Source organism: Triticum aestivum, chromosome 7D, assembly GCF_018294505.1.
Source record: "Triticum aestivum cultivar Chinese Spring chromosome 7D, IWGSC CS RefSeq v2.1, whole genome shotgun sequence".
In the NCBI taxonomy this organism is placed as follows: Eukaryota; Viridiplantae; Streptophyta; class Magnoliopsida; order Poales; family Poaceae; genus Triticum; species Triticum aestivum.
In genome coordinates this window covers 254,596,783-254,605,703 of record NC_057814.1, presented here as the reverse complement: position 1 = coordinate 254,605,703, position 8,921 = coordinate 254,596,783, and positions in this window count along the sequence as shown.

The following is an 8,921-nucleotide window of genomic DNA, read 5'->3' as shown; positions in this document are numbered from 1 at the left end:
TCCTCAAAGTCTGGCCTGAGGGGTAAATGCTCTTTGTCCAATAGATATGTGCTTGTACCCATCTTGGAGTTGATGAGCTCCTGAATTTGTGGAGCATACCCACAAGATCTCTTCTGATCTGCATCTGTCCACTTGATTGTTTCCACAATCAGACTCATCACTTTGAACTTTTGAGGGACATCAAATATATGCAGCAAGTTGATGGAGTGTCCTATGATCATTCTGTGATCACCTGACTTTGGTAGTAATGTGTTTCTTCTTCCTTGTTCTAGTAGCTGCCTTGGGCAAGTTACTAGGTGTGCTCCTGCTGCCCTCATCATAGCTGCTTGAGGGACTAGTGCCCTCACTCATTTGAACCTGCTCTTCAGACTTGTTCTGGCTATCACTTTGATCAGACATCTTGCAGGCAAACTGTAAGCAGACCCTGTGAATAGGTTGTAGATGAGGTAGAGTACATGAGCATCACAAAGTATAGAGGTTTTGCAAAACAATTGAGTCAAAAAGCTTAGTTTTAGTTCTCTACAGAAGTGATCTCGGAGCTACCGAATTGACAAACTCGGTGATACCAAAGCAACACTTGGAACCTAAACTAATGAACTCGGTTGGGCCAAGTCCCAGTTCGGTGGCACCGTGATTGCTAGGGTTTCACAGAATCTTGAACTCGGGCACACCGATTTGCACGTTTCGGTCAGACCGAAAAGCGCATGTGCAATGGCCTAAGCCGAATTGGTGAGACCGATTTCTACATTTCGGTTGGTCCGAGATGAGTTCTACGGAGAGCTAACCCTAAAATTTTCGAATCAATCTAAACCTAAGGAAGTTTTAGCTGGACAGGATGATTTCATACGTGGCAAGAATCATGGCAAAGCAATGTGCTATGAATCGGAGTTAAGGAATAGCACAAAGGATCAAGTTCATACCCTAATTCGGCGGTGAACTTGCTACGGCGGCAACGGCGGGGCAGATTGCCATTGACGGCAGCGGAAACCAGCAGCGGGAGGTCATTGGCGGCGAGAAGACGATCCGGAGACCCGAGGCGGCAGAGCAGGATATGCGTGGGCTGAGAGGTTTCGAAGGAATTTCCAAAATCTCACCCGTGGGTTTATATATCCCGACCCTGTCGGTGTGACCGAGTGGAACAGCTCGGTGGCATCGAGATGTAGAATTGCAAGCGGTTATTGCAACTCGATGTGATCGAAAAGTTCAAATCGGTTGCACCGAGATGAAAACCTAGATCAACTTAGTGAACTCAGTTTGACCGAAATGGATTTCTTGGTCAGACCGAAATGCACAAAGAGGTTTTGGAAGTTTAAGTCTATGACAAATCGGGGACTCCGAGTGCTCCTCACACAGAGTGGTTCGAATCTGACTAGATCAAACTTTGTGATGTAGCATGAATAGAGTTTGAGACGAGAAAAGCATAGATAGCTAGAGGGAGTTCTTAGGCATTCTTGTCCATCCATTTGGCACAAGAGAAAAAGCCAAACAATCAAAGCAACAAATGGATGTCCTCGAATGAGTAAAATATGCATCCAACATGCTCACACAATAAAATGACAAATGAAATATGTGACAAAGCATGCACAAACACTCTAACATATATCAAACAATTTGGCGATGACTAGGTCATCTATATATGAGTATATTGACTTAGGAGTCAAATGAGAACATTTGATCATAGGTCATACTCATCGTTTAAGCACAAGTGGGGTTACCACTTTTACATAAAGCATTGTTGTGCTCACACCATTAGAGTTTCTTTAGCTCAATTGATTCGAGTAAAGCTCCCCCTAGATGTGATATACCCCCTAAGAGGGATGAACTAACCTTGGGTTTTGTCGATGATGACTTCATGTAGGTGTTGAAGATCTGGGTGCTCAGTGTTGATGTAGATCATTCAGAGCAATCCTTTGGAGTGAGTTGCACTTTCAATACCTACACGGGTTAGTCCCACAAGGAACAAGCAAGGATATCCATAGACATAGAGTGATGTTCACACAAGATGATGTCCATGAAAGCATTAGGTTACCTTGACCCTTGTATTACCAACAAGAGGGTTTGTGACTCCTTGAACTAATGCAAGATATGGAAGTTGTTTGCACTTGTCATTGCCAAAATGATAAGAGTGAAGTATGTTGGCGGAGTCACCCACAAGAACTCTCTAGTTCTTCTTCTTCGGGATCCACACCATCTTGATGGGAATCCTTGGAGTTGTAATCGTACTTGATGAAGTAGAACTTGATGTAGTCTTGGGAACCCACTTGACAAAGGCCTTAGGAGCTTCTTCATGCATCAATCTCCTCTTGAAGCTTGTCCTTGCCTTTTTGCTTGTGGTCTTGTGGTGGAAGATCATCTTGAGCATGTGTTCCTTGGAAAGAAGTAGGATCATACTTCTCTTGTTGAGGAACAAACTTTGTCTTGGGGTATTGATGTTCTTCCCATTCAACTCCATTGGCATTGAACTTTCGTTCAAAACCAACACCTTGATTCTTCCGGTGTCTTCCTTGCTTGCGTACAATTTCCTCAAATTGCTTGCTTCCGGCAAGACTCTTGTAAACACCTTTCTCTATAATTCCCTTCAATAAGCTATTTTCTTGCTCAAGTGTAACTTGGCTAAGAGAATCATTAGTGGAATCAAGAGAACTACTAGAAGCAACAATATTGGATTTTGCATGATTGTTGTTACTACTAGAGGAAGAATCTTTCTTGTTCTTGTTGCTAGATTTAACTTGTGGCATGTAAGTAGACAAGAGTAAACGCTTGGCAATGTAAGAAGAACTTTTCTTGCGAAGATCATCATTGATTGCTTTTAAGAACTCATGCTCTTGCTCAAGGTTGAGCTTTTCAAAGCGTAGCTTCTCATGAGTCTTTAAAAGTTCTCGATGATCTTCCAAGGTAGTTTCATGAGCTAACTTAAGAGTGTTTAGTTCTTTAGTTAGACGCTCAATTTCCTTCTTATCATCGTCATTCGTTTTATCTTGATTATCATGATTAATAGCAAGTTCATCATAGTTTTCATAACTAGAGTTGTCGACAAGTAAATCATCATCTCCTAGCAAATCATCTTCATCACTATTGAAATCAACATACTCGGGGTGTGTTGCCTTTGGACCTTTAGCCATAAAGCATCTCCCAATTCCTTCATTTGGTGAGTCAAATATGTCGTAGGAGTTGGTTGTCACAAGTGCTAGTCCGGCAAAACCTTCATCTTGAGTATATTCGGAGTCGGAGTGATAACTTCTTTCGGAGTGATGGTCGGAGTCAGAACCGAATACCCATTCACCAACATGAGCTTGATGTCTTCTTTTTGTGTAGCTCCTAGATGACTTGTCCTTCCTCTCCGAATCCTTGCTTCTCCAAGAGGGTCTTCGTTCATAACGATCATCTCTACTCCTTCTTTTGGGAGAATCTTCTCTTCTCTTGTAGGGAGCCGTACACTCATTGGAATAGTGTCCGGGTCTTCCACAATTGTAGCAATTATGCTCACGACTAGAAGACCTTTTGTCATTGTTGGACCTTGACTTGGAGCTTCTTTCCTTGCTTCTACTCTTGTAGAATTTGTTGAAGTTCTTCACCATTAGACTCAACTGTTCATTGAAGGTTTGCTTCTCACTTGATGATGTGGGGGCTTCGCATGAGGCTTTGTAAGCACCACTTGACTTGTTGTGGAGCTCTTCCTTATCCTTGAGTGACATCTCATGAGCAACAATTCTTCCAATGACTTCCGTTGGCTTGAGATCTTTGTAGTTGGGCATCATTTAGATCAATGTGCACACGGTATCATATTTTCCATCCAAGGCTCTATGATCTTCTTGATGATGAATCTATCGGTCATCTCTTCACTTCCTAAGCCGGCAATCTCATTTGTGATGAGAGCAAGCCTAGAGTACATTTCAGCGACACCTTCACCATCCTTCATTTTGAACTTGTCAAGTTGACTTTGAAGCACATCCAATTTGGATTCCTTGACGAAGTCGGTACCTTCGTGCATATCAATCAAAGTATCCCAAATTTCCTTTGCATTCTCAAGACGGCTGATTTTGTTGAATTCTTCGGGGCACAATCCGTTGAAGAGAATATCACAAGCTTGAGCATTGTATTGCAGCATCTTCAACTCTTCCGCGGTAGCTTCATGGTTCGGTTCTCTCCCATCAAAGAATTCACCTTGCAAGCCAATACACACAATAGCCCAAACGGCGGGGTTATGTCCAAGAATATGCATTTTCATCTTATGCTTCCAACTAGCAAAATTAGTACCATCAAAGTAAGGACCTCTACGGTGGTAATTTCCCTCGCTAGATTCCATACTCTCCTAGGTTGTGAAAGCAAGGCTATGACCACCAAAAGCTATGGAAATCAAAGCAAATGGAGACCAAAGCTCTGATACCACTTGTAGGATCGAAAGTATGTCTAGAGGGGGGGTGATTAGACTACTTGACCAAATAAAAATCTAGCCTTTTCCCAATTTTAATTCTTGGCAGATTTTAGCAACTTAGCACAAGTCAAGCAATCAACCTACACATGCAATTCTAAGAGTATAGCAGCGGAATGTAAAACAATTGCATATGAAGGTAAAGGGAGGAGTTTGGAGGGAGCAAATGCAATGTAGACACGGAGATTTTTTATCCATGCTTCCGATAGGTGGTGCTATCGTACATCCACGTTGATGGAGACTTCAACCCACGAAGGGTAGGTTGCGCGAGTCCACGGAGGGCTCCACCCACGAAGGGTCGACGAAGAAGCAACCTTGTCTATCCCACCATGGCCGTCGCCCACGAAGGACTTGCCTCACTAGGGTAGATCTTCACGAAGTAGGCGATCTCCTTCCCCTTACAAACTCCTTGGTTCAACTCCATAATCTTGACGGAGGCTCCCAAGTGACACCTAACCAATCTAGGAGACACCACTCTCCAAGAGGTAATAGATGGTGTGTTGATGATGAACTCCTTGCTCTTGTGCTTCAAATGATAGTCTCCCCAACACTCAACTCTCTCTCATAGGATTGGATTTGGTGGAAAGATGATTTGAGTGGAAAGCAACTTGGGGAAGGCTAGAGATCAAGATTTATGTGGTTGGAATGGAATATCTTGACCTCAACACAAGTGTAGGTGGTTCTCTCTCAGAAAATGTATGTTGGAAGTGTAGGCATGTTTTGATGGCTCTCTCCACGAATGAAGAGTGGGCGGAGGGGTATATATAGCCTCCACACAAAATATAACTGTTACACACAAATCACCAAACTCGGTGGGACCGAATCAGAAAACTCGGTCGGACCGATTTGGTTCATAATGTGACCGTTAGGATTTTCGGTGGGACCGACATGTCAACTCGGTGGGACTGATGTCATTAGGGTTAGGGCATAACGTAATCTTGGTGAGACCGATTACACAAACTCGGTTGGGCCGATTTTGGTATTAAGCTAACCAGAGAGTTGGTCAGGCAAACTCGGCGGGACCGATTCGCTCATCTCGGTTGGACCGAAACATTATGAAAGGTGTTGGGTGGTAGGTGCGACATATGCCAACGGATGGCTTACCATAGTGGGAGCCAGTAAAACGTCGCCGGTGCCTGGAAACGGGATGAGGCGAAGACATGCATGCCGGCGAATCTTACCCAGGTTCGGGGCTCTCCGTGGAGATAACACCCCTAGTCCTGCTCTGCGGGGTCTCCGCATGATCACTAGACCAATACAAGTAGCTACAAGCGCTCCTTGAGCTGTTTGGCTAGAGGAAGAAGAAGGGCAAGGCAAGCTCTCCTTTTCCCTCTATGTGGTGTGTGGAATTCTCTTAGATCAACCCTTTGCATGGGTGTCCCGGGTGGTTTATATAGGCCTACCGCCCAGGGGTACAATGGTAATCCGGCTGGGCGCGTGTCCCAGCCGTCAGCATCTATGCACGCCGGCTTCTCCGCCGGTCATTGGGGCCCGCCGACTGGTGGGTCCCGCCGGCTGCCGGCCTCTTGGCCGACAGGCCGGCCCCACCGCTTGGGGGCTTTATCGGCGGCTGGTCATTGTTGCCTCACCTCTGATGACGAGAGCTTTGTTGAGGTAAGCGTGGCTACAGTGCCGCCGCCTTGCGGGCTCTCACTGTAGCCTTACCTTGTCTTGTCTCCTTAATGAGGCACATGTTTCGAGGGAGGGAGGTAGCCGGCTGTTAGGAGCCGGCCACACCCCTGGCCGACTAGAGGAGGCCAGGCCGCCTTCGGATGTCTCTCTGGCAAAAGGGGCCCGCCGCCTACGGGCCGTACTGGCGCCTGTCGTGGGTGACATCGAGGTCAACACGGCTACAGTGCCACGCCGGACGGGGGATGGCTAGCCCGTACGGCGCCCTGTAGCCATGCCTGTTCCAGGATTCAGGGGCAATGGGCTGTACTGCGGCCACGCCGCATCCTATTGCCGTTATGTGGGTACAGTCTTGTGCAGTCTTGGCCGGCTTCTGGGAGCCGGCTTTCTTCATGGCCGGCTTCTGGGAGTCGGCTTTCTTCATGGCCGGCTTCTGGGAGTCGGCTTTCCTCATGGCCGGCATCTGGAAGTCGGCCCTGGGGATAGCCGGCCGGGGGAAGGCGGCCATATGCTTTGTATGCTTGAAGGCTTGAATGGCCCGATAATTTTCAAAGAGCCAGGGGGAGTAGGTTAGGCTACCCGTGGCCATTTACTCCGACAGTAGTCCCCGAAGCTGGTTGGGCTTCGAGGCTGAGAGGAGGTCGAGAAGCTCGGTCAGCTTCTTATCTTGATGAGCCATCAGCTGGGAGCCAGTTTCGGTTGGGCGCGCCGTCTTGGCAAAAAATTTAAAGTCGGAAGGCGGGAGTCTGTTGGCGCGTGCACCGGGCCACGGGCCGATCACTCGCCGCCTGCGAACCACGTGGCGTCCCTTGGCTGAAAAGAGCCTGCTAACCCACGCGCGCGACAAGACGTCGCCGCAGGCCGAGGGCCCACCATTCCAACGCCTGGGCCCAGGCGCGGATTCTTTGTGGCCCAAAGCTGTCCGCACGTCTTCCGGCGGCAGTTTCCGCACGCCGTTAGGGCGCAGTAATCGCGGGGCGTGGGGGAGTGGGCGCAGTTAATCCCACGTTCCTCCCCACGCCTCGCCTCCTCGGCTTCGCCGCACGAGGCCATAAGTAGGGGGAGGAGGGGAAGCGGCAGACGCTCGCACGCTCCTCTCCTCTCCGCCATCTTCTTCCTCCTGCTTTCTCTCGCAGCAGCGCCTCGCCGCCGCGCCGTCCCATCAATCTTCACTCCACCCTGCAGCTTTGCCGCCGCATGGCCGTGCTTTCTCTGCCGCTGCACTCTTCCTTGTTAGCTTCTCGCCACCATGCAGTACGGCGGGGACTCGGACGGCTCCAACGTCCATATGGACCACATCGAGTTCCTCCGCAAGATGCGGCGGTTGCCCGGCGCGGACCAGGTGCGGGTCCGTCTCGCACCTGCGAAGGAGATCACGCCGGCGCCGGAGGAAGGCGAGCGGGTAGTCTTCCGGTCGCACTTCCTGCGCGGCATCGGCTTGCCGGTGAGCGCTTTCTTCCGCTCCTTCCTCGAATTCTATCAACTCCAGCCGCACCACCTCAGTCCGAACATGGTGGTGCTGCTGTCCGCCTTCGTCACCTTGTGCGAAGGCTTTCTTGGCGTTCTCCCCACCCTCGAGCTCTGGGGGGAGTTCTTCCAATCGAAGCTGGGCACCCGCATACAGGGCATGCCGGCCCAGAGCGGCGCCTTCATCGCGATGCGGAGGCCGGCGGCCGACAACCCCTTCCCCGTCATCACGTTAATCCAGTCGGTGAAGCTCTAGCAGAAGTCATATTTCTACGTGAAGAACGTCGCCCCACAAGGCGACTATGTCAACTTGCCGGCTTACGTAGCCAGCCCGCCGGCTGGGAGGCGGCCCCAGTGGTCCTATCGGGCCGTGACGCTGTCGCAGGCTGGAGCCGCGGCCGTCGCCCGACTGCGGGTGATGATCCAGTCGGAGGGCCTGGTTGGATCCGACTTGCTGGCCGCCTTCGTCGCGTGCCGGGTGCTTCCGCTTCAGAGCCACCCTCACCTGATCTGTCAGATGAGCGGCCAACTCGATCCGAGTCGGATGTGCACCAAGGACATGCCGCATGAAGAGGTGACCCATATGGTGAATTATCTTGCGAACTGCAAGCTCTCCGCAGAGTGGCGGTTTGGCAAGGAGCCATATTCCCGTGCACATCCGCCGCCCACGGTATGTTCTCTTTTTCCCTTTCTTCTCTTAGTTTTGTCGCCGAGTTCCTCTTCGCCGACTCTGACCAGTCGGCATGCCTTGGTAGAGCCCTCTCCTTTGACCGGCAACTGGGTCGGAGACGGGGCGCCGATTCCTCCCCGACCGGGCGGAGCATGACCTGGAAGACCACGACTTGGGGGCGGCCGCCATGGATGAAAACACCGAGGCGGGTGGCGGCGAAGCCGGTGGCGAGGCAGGCGGCTCCGGGCTCGGAGCCAGCTTCGACGACTGGCCGGATGACGATGAGGCGGAAATCGTCCCACGCCGCTAGCCGGCGCCCGGCCACGGCACGGGTTCCTCCGCCGCGCTGCCTGCCCGGGGCGGCGGGCAAAAGCGTCGGGCCGCGTCGGGCTTGTTCGGCAGTCGGCCGAAGAAGCCCAAGGGCGGGGCGGCGGCGACCAGGCGGGATGAGGCGGCCGCGAAGGCGGCCCACTTGCGCAAGGTGGTGAAGCAGCCGCAGACGGTGTCGGCGTAAGTGTATATTCCTTTGTACATTTTTTTTCTTTTCTTGGTGATTTCTGAATCCTTGTCCTTTCTCGAAAATCAGGGCTCCGCTTTCGCTCGAGCGGGTTGCTGCCGCCTCCGTCGTTGGATCGCCGGGAGGATCCGGGAGCACCCACCGCGTGGACCCCCGCGCCGAGCTTCAGGCGGCGACGGAGCGAAATGCGCGGGAGGCGCGGGAGG